Below are 15375 nucleotides of genomic sequence, written 5' to 3'. Positions count from 1 at the left end.
TGCCACTTCTTTTTGGCTAGCTGAAAGATTTGATGAAGAGCTTAGAGATCATCCACATATGAGTGTTGGTGCATTCATGAAACTTGTGTATAAAGCCAAGAGAAAAGCTAAAAGGAGGATACAGGGTAGTATTGAAGATGAGAATCCTGTTTTTAAACGGATTTATATATGTTTTGCAGCTTTGAATAGGGGATTTGCGAAAAGATGTAGGCCCGTTGTAGGTTTTGATGGTTGTCACATTAAAGGATCTCATCCTGGGCAGGTACTAAGTGTAGATGGAATCAACACAAATAATAGGATGATTCCACTTGCATTTGCCGTGATAGAGATTGAGAATACGAAGATATGGACATGGTTTATGGAAATATTTTTTGCTAATGTTGGGATTGAAAATGGCAATGCAATTACCACTTTGATGCCAAATGCAGAACATAGGCATTTTGTTAGGCATTTGCACAATAATTTAAAGATTGCAGGTCACACTGTCTTGCATTGCAACAAAGATTGTAGGCTGCGGCAAGGGCAACAACAATCCCTACATGGGAGGCTAAACCAGATAAAATGTTTGCTCAATCTAAGTCAACATTTGGTTGGTTTGAGGATAAGCCAGTAGATAATTAGAGTAGGTCGCATTCAATACTAATGCTAAGTGTGATTTACTACTCAACAATTTATGCGAGTCTTTTAATGTTGCTATCTTGGAAACAAAAGATAAGCCTATTCTCACTTTGCTACAAAGGATCTAGTCGTACTTGATGCTTAGGATGGCTAGGGTTCGAGAGACAGTTTGGAATCATGAAGTTGGGCCCAGAATATTTGAAATTGTTGAGAAATATAAAATTGAAAGTTTTTTTTTTTATGCATAGCCTCATATATTGGTGAGAAAGCAGCAAGTGAACCATCTTCATGGTGGTATGTATGCTGTTGCTCTTGAAGGTCATACATGTTCTTGTCAAAAGTGGGATTTATGTGGAATCCCATGTCCAATGCTATTGCTGCAATAGGCAATATAGAGCCTGACCCACTTGATTATATTCATTCTTGTTATAAGAGGCCAGCATATGACAAGGCCTATGAGGGATACATTTCTCCTATGCCTGGTTCAAAAGAGTGGAGGAAAACAACCCTTGTGCCCATCAAGCTCCTTATGTATCACAAACAACCGGGGAGACCTAAAACTAGTAGAAAAAAGGAAGCTGATGAGATACCAAAAAGGGCAATAAAGTTGAGAAGATATGGCATTGTTACTAGTTGCAACATTTGTGAGGTTGATGATCATAACTCTGCAACTTGCCGCAACAATGAACATGTATTTCACTTTTACGTAATCGATTTCTCTTATTCACATATTTTTCACTTGAACTTAATTTAGTTCTTGTAGTTTCACATGCATTTCATTCAAATTCCCAACTTTATTGCAAATGGATGGACAAGGAGGTAGAAGAGGAAGAGAAGCAAAGGGACAAAATGGAGGAGCAAGAAAAGGCAGAGAAGCTCTAAAGTTAATAGGTGTAATGAAAGCATCAACTTAAGTTCTTGTTTTTATTTAAATTGAAATAAACTATTGTTAACATCATTGGGTTTAGGAGGTAAGCAAGATCAAGGTGAAACCCAATCTCAAGTTCCAACTCAAGCTCAATGTCAATCTCCAATTCAATCTCAATCTCAAGCTCAAAGGACGACAATTTTATCTGTAAGTACACCCTTTTCTATTCTATAGATTTAAATGAAAATACAAGAGGAATGCATGTATCTCAAGTGAAGTTTTTATATTTCAATTGGATTTATGATAACGCTTTAACTGATTCTTTTTTAGGTTACAAGAGGAGGGCATGTATCTCAAGCACGATTCAAGTTGCTACTTCTACATCATAACCTCAACCTTACTAAGCCACCAGAAATGAAAATAGGTTTAGGTACAAGATTCCAGCCAAACAAGGAAAGTCATGGAAAGTGTAGTTGATCTCAACATGTCATGCGGCTTTTGAACGGAACACTTGTGCTCTTATTTTGATAACTAAAACCTTATTTTGCTTGTGTTTGATTGAGTGGAATGCCTATATTTTGTAATCGAGATTCTATGGGTTATATACCTTATGGATGGTGAAATCTCTTTTGTTTTCCAACTTCTTAGTGGTCATTTTTTGGAATTATTATGACATTTATGAAAAGTTGTAATTATTAGGAGCATTCTTTTAGAAGTATTATGAACAAGTTTCTTGTATTAATGCACTGTTTTGGCGACAATAACACCATGAGCATTTGGTCATATTATTATTTGTTAGAGAAGAAAAAAAATGGTAGTTCATTCTCCAAGAAAAAGAATAATTTAGCTACTTATGAAGACAACAACACCATACGTCATTTCTCATGCCCGGGCATGTATTGATTGAAAATGAGGGGAAAATGAAATTGAGGATAAGAATTAGCGGGAAAAAAATAGTGGGAAAGTTTTATTTTTGTTGTAGGACTATTTGATTGAACTATTCTAGGGGAATAGAGAGGGGAAGGCCGACGACAATAAGAAAGAAAAGAGAGAGATTTAATTGTGAGGTGTGTGTTGTATCACCCCATTGTGCCTTTGTTTATAGTAGTTGTTTATACCATATTTAGGGCCTCCGTATTTAGACCTCGTATAAATACTCGGGGGACTCAAATGTAATTATGCAATAAGGGAAGGGGCAAATATATAATAAGTGAGGAGTCCTTATTCTATAAAAGGACTCCTCATCCTCACAATTAGGAGGAGGCCAATTCCTAGGCCTGAGATCCCCTCTCTCACCCTCAGAAGCTCTCAGAAGCTCTCACCCTCTCCCTCTCTATTCCCTCAAATAAATACATAATCAGTGTGGACGTAGCCCAAACCTTGGGGTGAACCACGATACATCTTGTGTTATTTACATTTCATGCAGATTCACGGTCGGATTTATGTTGTTCCAAGACCTCCGGTTTTGTGCATCAACATTTGGCGTCGTCTGTGGGAATCGACACGAAAAGTTACGTCGGTTCTCTTTCAATCTTTCATCACACCATCGTGAAACCTTCACAATCTTCCCCGTGTATCTGCAAAAAGAACCCAGAAAAAACCCATCAAACCATCATCTCATTTTCATCAGATCTCTGCGTCTCTCTGTGAGTGCACCAACACTCTCCCGTTTTCCTAACAAAAATCACAACTCTCCATCAGATCACTCTCTCTATCTCTCTGAGATACAAAAAAAAAAAAAAAAAAAAAAAGCCAACCCCATCTCTTATTCTCTCTAGAAACCCAGAAATGGGTTAGAAGGAAAACCCAGTTTAACGTCAGCTTCTCTCATCTCTTCATCTCTCGGCTGCACGGTCTCAGCTTCTCCCTCCGTCTCTCTTAGACGTTCCCTCCACCTCCGAGCCTGCTGACTCGTTAACCCGGCCTAACTCGCCCGATGATCCGGATCTGACACCTATCCAGCTTCAACACCCATCACGCCTCAGCAGATCCAAACCAAAAGATTCAGGCTTCAGCAGCTGCGAGCCCAGACATATACCCAGGCCCGCACCCACCTCCCAGAGCCCACTAACAAGGACTATCATCTCCGTCCTCTCTCGGATTCAGCACCACAAACCACACACCTGTTTTCCTCGTCATCTTCTCCACACCATCTTCTCTCCAAGATCCGCGCTCCAGCTCTCTGCCGTAAACACCTGTTCCATGACGTTCTGGGTGGCGCTCACGAGCTTGGTGGCGGGGCACGATCAACAGTTTTTTCAACTCGGAGTTCCTGGATGTGATGAAGGAGATGATCAGGAAGGAGATATGATACTTGTTGGGGATGTCCCATGGCACATGTTTGTGTCTACCGTGAAAAGGCTGCATTTTTTCAACCAGAACCCATTTCAAAGTGAAGGAAACTTGTCCAACTGCAAGCTAAAGAACACCATGAAGAACGAAAGCCTTCGAGACGGGTGTTCGATATTCTTTCTCTGTAAATGATGGGGCAACAGTTTGAGAATTGAAGGAGAAGATAGAGATTTCACGTTGGAAGCTCTGCCGACCACCGGAGCTTCTCTCTCTCTCCACCCACTCTCCAGCTCTTTCTTCCAATTTCGAGAAATATTCTCTCCAAAACCCTCTTCTCTTCTGCATCACAATCTTCAAAACTGAATTGGGTTTTAATCAAAATCCAATCTTTGAGATCATATTTTTGCGGGTTTTGATTTAAATTGATAGATAGGTAGATGATGGTATTGCATGTGTTCTTCACACTGGCCTTTTCTGCAGTGCCTCTCACTCTCTACGTGTCTTAAATCAGAAGCCTAAACCCATTCGTGGAGACCATGGAGGAACTCTTCTCCGAATCAAGAGCTTACACCATTAGGGTCTACCCACGTGTCCGACATCTTTGGTTTAGGATCTTGGATTGCTTACTTTGCAGCAGAACCACAAGACCCACAGATGGCGCGGCCTTGGAAAGCCTCTGGAAGAAGGTAGCCATTTTTCAGTGAGGAAGGCGGTGGCTGAATTGTTGAGGGCGGCGGCTCGCTACGTTGCTGCACCGACAATGGCTTCGGACTAAGAGAGTTTGGCGGCTTCGAGATGAGGGAGACTGAAAAGGACACTGCAAACGACGGAGAAGCAGAAAACGACATTGAGCCCGGAGATCTTGGCTAACTAAACCTTTGACTTCAAGCTCTGCAATGGGGCCACCTTCATCACAGCTATGGCGACGTAGCTGAGCACCGAACAAACCGTCATGTGGCAGAGCGTCAGAAAGATCGGAAACCAGAAGCCGCAGTTCGTGAGCAGGTACTTGTTCAGAAGCAGGATACCGATGTTGGAGCCGTACCAGGCGGCGACCATCCCGACCGTCGTCCATTGGATCACCGCCGACATCGATTTTTGCAGTTGGTGATGTAAGCCAGGTGGTGCTTCTGGTGGTGGATCTGCGAAATCTCGCCGCTGATTGCAGGCGCCATAGTCATAGGGAGGTCGGGGAGCGAGAAGATCTGTGGGCCGTGAGAATGAGCGAGGATTCTGGGCTCGCTCTGAAGACCTGGTCGGAGGGCTTTGCTGGTTACAAGAGCTCGAAGAGCCCTGAAAATATGTACTGGTCTGCTGGGTTTTCTCCGACGGGTATGTTCTCTTTGTTCTTCAACTCCTCCCAACGACTATTCTAGCTCTGGCCATCGTGCTCTTTCTCGATGACTGCAAGGCCCTGGCTTACTTGATCACCCGCTCCATGAAAAACACACCGACTGCAAAAAGTAACAAAAATGGGTTAGGTTTGCTGCTGCTAAGTACTTCACTTTCTTGTTATCCTCCTCCTCCCACTATCTGTCTGAGTCGGAATCGGACCCACAGTCACAACTCACTCCCTATTTCAGTCTCTCGCTGGGCAATTTTAGAACCCTCTTCTCTAAAAAATATCAGAAAGTTCGAAGATTTATCTCACTCTCAAAACTTCATCGTCGGAATTTCATAGCTGTCGAGGCAGAGGATGGAGGGTTTTCGCATTTTCCTGGAAACGGCTGCTTTTTCTCGCCTAAATGTGTCAGTTTTCAGCCGCCAGCAGCCGCGGATTTCATGCATTAACGGCGATGATTACAATAATGGGCCGGCACTGAACTACCCATCAAGTGATCACGGATTTAGCGACGGAAATCGATGCCTTTTTACGGCGGTGAGTCGTTGCAGAGTCGACTGAACTCACAGAAAGGCGGAGGTGGGGATTTAGGCCTGTTGTCAGCTGATTTGCTCAGAAATATCGCTGTTTTGGCCAAGCAACAACACGAAAAGTTGATGGGCTCATGAAATACCGACAGAGCATTAACTTTGCAACACCGACAAAGCATCAACAACATCAACTTTGCTTGTTAGACACTAGCCCACTATCTGCCAGCCCACAATCCCACTCTCCAAACCACAGAAGAAAAGTCTTCTTTTATTACAAGATGCTGGCCACATTTTCTTAAAGCAAGATAGTTTAAATAATTTTTATTATTATACTTATTCTGCAAATATTAGTGTGGAAGTGGGCCTCCCGTGCCTGACCCAAAAAACCAGTGGATGGGTTCATTACTCAGAATTCCACTTATTCTGCCTTACCATAAAGGAAGAGGAAAAAGAAAGAAGGCAGCACTGTTAGAAAAGTGGAGGTGTGATGATGGGTCGTCTGTGATGTATCTTTAAAAGCAAAAAGAGAGTGAACAACACAAAAGAAGAGAAAGTGGAGAAAGCGAAGATATGCATGCATACGCGGGCACCGCAAACATTATTTTTATTTTTTGCTGGTATATGTATTTTTATCACCATCTGTATCTCCAGTATCATACCCAGTAAAAAAAAAAAAAAAAAAAAAAAAAAAAAAAAAAAAAACAAAAAAAAACAAAAAAAAAAAAAAACAAAAAAAAACAAAACAAAACAACAAAAGCCCAAAATAAATGGGCTGGAATGTTGTATAAAGGGCGAAGGCCCATAAGCCCAAAATAGCACCAACCAGGTGATCAAAAGTATGCCCAGTACTCCATAATTATTCGGCAACCCGCCGCTATTACCACCAACCAAGTGATCAAAAGTACGCCCAGTACTTCCAAAATTATTCGGCAACCCGCCGCTATTATCACCAACCAGATGACCAAAAGTACGCCTAGTACTCCAAAAATTATTCGGCAACCTGTCGCTATTACCACCAACCAGGTGATGAAATGTACAACCCGTACTCTAATATCATTTGGCAACTAGCCATTCATGCCACCAACCAGGTGATGAAATATACAACCCGTACTCTAATATCATTTGGCAACTAACTATTCATGCCACCAACCAGGTGATGAAATGTACAACCCGTACTCTCCTTCATGCCACCAACCAGGTGATCAAAAGTACGCCTAGTACTTCAAATCATACATGAGCATTACTCATGTCATTCATACATAAACATTCATGAGCATCACTCATGACAATCATACATTAACATTCATGAGCATCACTCATGACAACATACATGAGCATCATTCATGTCAATCAACATAAACATTCATGAGCATCACTCATGTCAAATAGCTTCAAAAGATTCATTTACAGAGCTCTAGCTCCAAAAGCTTCATTTACAAAAACTTCAGCTTCGAAAGCTTCATTTACAGAGCTCTAGCTACAAAGCTTCACTTGCAAAGCTTCACCTACAAAGCTTCAGTGCAGGGTATACAAATACCGCCTCTGACCAACAGCCACTTCGGCCCATACATGGATTCAATTTGAAGTCTCCAGCCAACATACTCTATTGACTGAAGACTTGGGGGACTACATTATGTACCATATATTGGGCCTCAACTGGGCCTCATGAAAAATACAAAATACTTGGGGAACTCTAGCCCATTACTTATGTATTGATGAGCGAGCCTTTATTTTATAAAAGGGACTCCCTCACTTTTATTAGATTGCACTCATGAAAAATACTTGGGGGACTTAGCCCATTATTTATGTATTAAGAAGCGAGCCCTTATTCTATAAAAGGGACTCATTCACTTTCATTAGAGAGCACCCATTATTCATGTACTGAGGAGCGAGCCCTTATTTTATAAAAGGGACTCCTTCACCATCATTAGAGAGCATCAACTCTAGCCCATCATTTATGTATTGAGGAACGAGCCCTTATTCTATAAAAGGGACTCCCTCACTACCAGTAGAGAGTATCGCCGCCTACTGAGCAACTGCCTCGCCGCGAGCATCAACTTTAACCCATCATTTATGTATAGAGGAACGAGCCCTTATTCTATAAAAGGGACTCCTTCACCATCATTAGAGAGCATCAACTCTAGCCCATCATTTATGTATTAAGGAACGAGCCCTTATTCTATAAAAGGGACTCCCTCACCATCATTAGAGAGCATCAACTCTAGCCCATCATTCATGTATTGAGGAGCGAGCCCTTATTCTATAAAAGGGACTCCCTCACCTTCAAACGCCACAAGCCGAGCCAACCAAGGCAACATAAGCCACGAGCTGAGCAGACTCACAGCGTGTGCTACTTCTAGTTGAGCGTCATTTCAAATTGAGCACTGCCTCATATCGAGCATCAGTTCAAGGCATCTAGTTACTTCGGCCCACACATGGACTGAATTTCAAGTCTCCAGCCAAAAGACTCTCTTGACTGAAGACTTGGGGGACTACTGTTTATACCATATTTAGGGCCTCCGTATTTAGACCTCGTATAAATACTCGGGGGACTCAAATGTAATTATGCAATAAGGGAAGGGGCAAATATGTAATAAGTGAGGAGTCCTTATTCTATAAAAGGACTCCTCATCCTCACAATTAGGAGGAGGCCAATTCCTAGGCCTGAAATCCCCTCTCTCACCCTCAGAAGCTCTCAGAAGCTCTCACCCTCTCCCTCTCTATTCCCTCAAATAAATACATAATCAGTGTGGACGTAACCCAAACCTTGGGGTGAACCACGATACATCTTGTGTTATTTACATTTCATGCAGATTCACGGTCGGATTTACGTTGTTCCAAGACCTCCGGTTTTGTGCATCAACAGTAGTAAAATAGGTAGAATCTTTACCCTTTTAGGATTACAACTCTAATAGGTAATTAACTACTAATAAGAATATAAGAGATATTCTTATATCCACTAGGATTTACACAATCACATTCATATTCTAAATATGATTGCAACAATTTTTGTTCTATTTTAAGTTTTTTTGTTATTTTGAAGAGTGAAATGACTTAATTACCCTCATATGTTGTGCACATGCTCTCATTTAACAGAAATATGGATAGAATATATGAAAAACTAACAGTAGGGGGAAATCGGCTACAAAATTAGTTGGAGTCCTTAATTTTCCAATAGAAAACTTCAGGGGAAAATCGAAAGATATGTGAAATAGCCACACGATCCATCAAGGCCAAAGCCACACGATCCCAAGAGGTAGGGTGTTTGACCAATGGATTTTCAATGTCTAAGTCATTAACTCTGAAAATAGTGAGTTTTAGAGCCTTATGCGTAGCAAAAGCTTACAAAAACAATGAGCTTGTTTCTACTCTTTGTTGTCAACAAGGAAATATCAAACTTCCATTCCAAAGTCGAGATCCCTATTTTTAGAAAAATTACTTGATTCAATTAAAGGCCAAAAAAGTTTAATGTTCAGAGAGAATATCAAGGTGTATAATTCTATGCTTGCATTTATTTCCATGGGAGCCAAAGTTGATCAATCAATTAACAATGGAACAAGTTCTTATATTTTTTAAATTAGTGTCAAGTTCATCATTTAATAGGTTCTTGTTACCCCCTAACGGTGAAGGTCCAAAATTTATTCAGCTTTATATATAGAGGTATTCGTCAATTTGCCCTCTAAACTTGTAAGGATTGGCCAATTCCCCCCCTCGACTTTAATTTTGGCCAATTACCCCCTTTAACTCTTAAAATTAGTCACTTTCTACCTTGCTGTTTAATTTTTTGAATATTTCATCTATTCTTCCGTTAAGTATGTCATGTGTTATCCATGTAACCGCCATTAAATGGCAGAAACATCATTTTATCCACACCTACTACCTTCTTCGTTTTCTCCGAACCTTGTATCTTCTTCATTTTCTTCACCCCCGTTTTCTACTCCCTAGATTCTTCTCCGTTTGACCTCGCAAACCCAATATTTCTCTCTGTTTCTCCTTCCAATCTCCAAACCCAACATTTAATTTCAGTTTATTCTACCAAGGCATGAATTTGGACGATGGTGTGAAGCTCCAGTCTTCATCGATTAATCAAATTCCCAAAAGAATCAGAATCCTTTGTTGTGCGGAAGCGTCAAATATGAAACCAATAAGTTATAACGGCAAAATATGACAAGACAAATAATCCAAAACACAAGGATTTATACTGGTTCGGCGTAAGCCTACGTCCAGTTCCGAGACGGCGAGGAAATTCCACTAATATCAAAATGAGATTACAAATAGAGTTTTAACTCTCAAACCCAAATCCCACATACAACCAATAGCTCTCACTCAAACTAAGAAACAAATGGAGAAGAAGAAACACATATCAAAATCCTTCTCTCCCAAAAGCTACACAAGTAGCACCAACATCTTTGATTAAGTGATTACTAACAAAATGGGATTATTACAAATAGTGGGAAGGAGCAGCTCATATTCAAATGGGAGAGCCGAATGCTCTCCCTGGTTTCTCTCATCTGCCGCTCCCCTTCCAAAGGCATAACCAAATGCCTTAATATAAACAAAAGGCCCCGCCTTCTCTTCTCTCTTTCGGCTGCACTCATCACACAAGGCCACATATTCTTTGCCTTTGTAAAAGCCACAAATCAAGGGCTAGACATCATAATGATGTCCCCCTTTTCCTTATTCTATTTTATTAGCCGAAAGGTATTTTGGCTTGTTGTCCACTTGGTCACAAATCCAACAATCTCCACCTTGACCAAGTTCCGAAAGCATCACAGAGAATCGAATCAACAATCACCATAAGCACCCAAAGTACAAACTAAAGACAACGGAAACTAAATCAAATTCCCCAAACTTACCAGTGCTCATAACAATTTCCACCTCGACTCAAACTGTACCAAAGCCAACTAAAGTGAACATTTCTCTACCGTCTTCTCCAGATTTCCAAACCATAAGTGTCTTGACCAAAACAAAAGTGATTCAAACGAAGAATTGAAATTCTTCAATATTACCAACAAAAGATCAAGCACACCATACCAAAGTTGGACACACAACGAACTCCACCTGCTTACAAACACCATGGTCTTAAACTGCACCAATAGACTCATTCACATAGCATGGCACATTCTCCAAGTCAAAATTGATTACAAATTTGGCAACAAGGTCTCACATACCACATACCAAAATATGCCCTTCACTCAAGTTTACCATCATCACATGAGCACCAACAGGACAACCAAAATTTCAAATTCAAATAATCAGCAGGAGATCCAAAACCATACCTCAACTGGAGTCTTCAAGAAAACTAATTGCAGATGATGGAGACCAACAGACCAAATAGCAGTGGCAAACAAATCCAACCAAATGTACATAGACCAAACAAAGTTAGAAAGCATATAACTTGCCTTCTACAAGAGGGTTCCACACAAATGTTCTGCAGTGCATGTGGTGTCTCCAAAATAGTGTGGTGTCTCACTATCCAAACTTGCAGAACTTAACAAATTGGCCCTCACTAACTCCTCCAATGTCTCCAGCAACTTGCTCCAAAGGCAACCAATGGGAGTGAAAAAACAACCAAACAATTTCTGCCATTGAAAAAATGCCAAAGAAAAGAAAACTTAGCCTTAGCCTTTTTCCCTTTTCTTCTAACCAACAACATCATTTGTCATCATGATGTCCTTCTACCAAAACAAATGCCGAAAGAAAAAGAACCAACATTTTCTTTCCAATTTTCAACTGCTTTTACTTTTTCTCCTTCCCACTCAACTCGTAGACAACAACCCATAAACACCTCCGGTGCAACGATGACCAACGGAAAACCCACCAAAAGCAGTACACTACACCTGCAGCCGTCGAACACCAACACTTCAACAACATCGACAACAACATTGTAGCTGACACGCTGTTTCCGAAACCATTCTCCAATCTGCGAGCTCAGTGACTGCAGCATAGTCCCTTACTATCCTTCTTCAACGCCACGCATTTTGCAGTCAAACTCTGCATCTCCAATTGACCAAATGCCAAAGTCATTCCTTCAGTCGATTTTTTCAAAAAAACATATTTCACCGTCATTCGAAGATTTCATAGACATACTAATACAAAACCCCAAGTCAAAACCCAGAGCTCTGATACCACTTGTTGTGCGGAAGTGTCAAATATGAAACCAATAAGTTACAACGGCAAAATATGACAAGACAAATAATCCAAAACACAAGGATTTATACTGGTTCGGTGTAAGCCTACGTCCAGTTCCGAGACGGCGAGGAAATTCCACTAATATCAAAAGGAGATTACAAATAGAGTTTTAACTCTCAAACCCAAATCCCACATACAACCAATGGCTCTCACTCAAACTAAGAAACAAATGGAGAAGAAGAAACACATATCAAAATCCTTCTCTCCCAAAAGCTACACAAGTAGCACCAACATCTTTGATCGAGTGATTACTAACAAAATGGGATTATTACAAATGGTGGGAAGGAGCAGCTCATATTCAAATGGGAGAGCCGAATGCTCTCCCTGGTTTCTCTCATCTGCCGCTCCCCCTCTTCCAAAGGCATAACCAAATGCCTTAATATAAACAAAAGGCCCCGCCTTCTCTTCTCTCTTTCGGCTGCACTCATCACACAAGGCCACATATTCTTTGCCTTTGTAAAAGCCACAAATCAAGGGCTAGACATCATAATGATGTCCCCCTTTTCCTTATTCTATTTTATTAGCCGAAAGGTATTTTGGTTTGTTGTCCACTTGGTCACAAATCCAACATCCTTCACATATATTAATATTTTTTATGTGACCCATAACTCCCTAATGGGTCATCTTCCCAACATGATTTCTTGATTGAAAGACATCGAAGTTCTAAACTTGGCGTATAACAAGCGGTCAGGGGTGTTGCCAGACTTGGTGTGTTCATTGAAAAGCCTAGTGAATCTTACCATTGCTTACAATTTCTTTTCTGGGTTCAGTTAGGAATATACGAAGTTGTCCTATAGGAATATGATGTTTTATTTCTCCTTGAATTGCATTCTTGGCCAGAGATGCAGCAGCCGCAGTTGGAATGCTCTCTAATTCTAGGAGGCCCAAGCCTCTAGTATGTGGGTCCCTCTACCCATCGCCTTCTACTTTTTCTCAATAAAAAAAAAGGAGATTTCAATGTTTTTGTACAACTTTATCTAATAATGGCAAATTTGATTCAGAGCTTCCTAAATCCTACTGACTTTAATTTCTTTATTATATCAAGAGGAATGTTCTCTTTTGTTGACAAAGATTCCCAAAAAATGCCTTTTTAAAAAGCAGATCATCAAATTCTCAATGCAAGCTTCCCTCTTCAAACATGTCGCTAAAGAGAGAGCTAAATCAAAACCACCTCGAAAGCCATTGAAAATTAAGCTTTCCCCCTTGGGTTTGAGAGGTCAAACTGAGAAGAGATATGGGGAGTAGAAAACGAGGGTGGAGAAAAGGAAGAAGATAGAAAATTTGGAGCAAAATGACATTTTTACCCTTTAAAGGCTATCATGTGGATAGCACATGACATCTTTAATGGAAGAAGAGATAGAAAATTCAGAAAATTTAACAACAGGAGGGAAAATTTACTTATTATGATAGTTGAGGGGAAATTGGCTAAAATTAAAGATGAGGAGGAAAATTGACAAATCCTTACAAGTTCGGGGGTAATTGACGAATCCCTCATAAATATATATGATACCCATAATAAAGCAATGAATCGCCTTGATGCAGTTAATTGTACCAAAAGAATGAAATGGTTGATGAAAACATTGTGGAAAGTTTGATTAAAAATTTAAATGAATCGAATGAACTAGTTAAACCTTTTCAAATAGTCAAAGATAAATCTGAAAACGGTTCTCATGCTCATTGGTGTTTTAATAATGGGAGATTAGGACTTTTTATACAAATAGAGATATTGTTATAGAATTTAAAGATGGAGGGTTAAAACATGTTACAAATGATGGAGGGTTAAAACATGTTACAAATTTAAGTCCAAAATTTATGTAAATTTGAAATCGAATGACAATATGGACAACCTATATGAGACAAAATTGGTGGTTTGATAATGGGAGCTATATGACTTTTTATTCAACAGAGATGTTGTTATACAATTTAAAGATTGAGGGTTAAAATATGTTACAAATTTAAGTCCAAAATTCATGTAAATTTGAAATTGAATGAACAATATAGATAGCCAACATGAGACAAAATTGGTGGTTTAATATTGGGAGATATAGGACTTTTTATTCAAATAGAGATATTGTTATAGAATTTAAAAATGGAAGGTTAAAATGTGTTACAAATTTAAGTTTGGATGGAGGGTTATTAAAACGTGTTCCATCATCTTCCCAATTTTCTTCTTGAAAATCTGGTTTACCAATCGTTGATAGGTTACCCCTGCATTCTTAAGTTTGAATGGAATAACAAGATAACAATATGTAACTCGATCAATAACGAAAGGTCTCTCCTCCATGTTCGGCTACATCTTGATCTGGTTTTATCTGTTATATACATCTATAAAGCTTAATAGTTCATGTCCAGTGATGGAATCGACAATCAAGTCTATCCCATGTAAGGGATATGGATCATTGAGACGCGCCCTGTTCAAGTCCGTGAAGTCTACACAAACTCATGTTTCGTTCATTTTCTGCAAAAAGACCACGTTGGACAGCCAATATGGATGATGAACTTCAATAATAAAGTTGGCTTCTTAAGCTTATCAATCTCAGCTTCGATTATTTTACTTTGTTGGGTTCTGTTGTTGTGTTTTCTTTAGACGACTCGATTGAGTCCACATGGAGATGATGGTAGATAATTTAATGATCTATTCCAGGCATGTCTTGAGTGGACCAGGTGAACACATACTTGTTTGCTTGCAAAAAAAGCTATATAGTTTTATTGATCAGACTCTGAATCCTGCTTTCGAGCTTCATTGTCCTAAGTTGTCATGTCATTCACATTTTGGAAACATTATGCTAGGGTAGCGCCATCATACTTCATTTTCTTCAGTTTTTGGCACCGATAGAAGTGAACATAAAGTACTTATTGAAGGCTATAAAACCGAGTCTCTCGTTAGGTCTATCCACTTCAGCTAGTTCTACTTCGAACAGTTTGAGGTATTTTCTGACACTTTCTTGCTTGGATTCTTGTTCCATGATAAACACAGCCTTATGGAGCTTCCAGACATCTCGATATGCGGAGAAATTGGCAGTGAAAACTTTAGCCAATGCTTCGAAGTTTTTGATTAACCGTATTGGTATTTTCGAGTACCATCTCATAGCAAGTCCTTCTAGTATGGAAGGAAACACCTTGCACATCAATGCATCATTGTTGCTATACAAAGTCATAGCATTCTGATATTGCCATTATATAGTTATCCATATCAGTATGTATGTAGTAATACTTAATTGGGGCAGAGTAAACTTCTTCGGAGGAGCAGTGGCCTCTATTGCAGAGGAAATATCGCCTTTGACCTCAACAAAAACCCTGCTTGAGACTTGATTCCAAACTTCTCTTGGAATATCCCTAGAGTTATTGTGATTTAGAGGTCTGCCGCGTTCTTGGTCCTCAAGGGACTCTAGTTCATCAAAGTCGAGGCGTATGGGTTACATACGATAAGCCCTTACAATGCTTGGAAGTCTGATATTATGTTTAACTCGAACCTTCAGTAATGTGAGTGACGATCTGATCTTTGTGATGCTTTACGTGCTGATTTGGAATGA

Source organism: Malus sylvestris, chromosome 4 (assembly GCF_916048215.2).
Source record: "Malus sylvestris chromosome 4, drMalSylv7.2, whole genome shotgun sequence".
Lineage (NCBI taxonomy): Eukaryota > Viridiplantae > Streptophyta > Magnoliopsida > Rosales > Rosaceae > Malus > Malus sylvestris.
The sequence above is the reverse complement of the archived record's forward strand: the minus strand, read 5'-3'. Positions refer to the sequence as shown.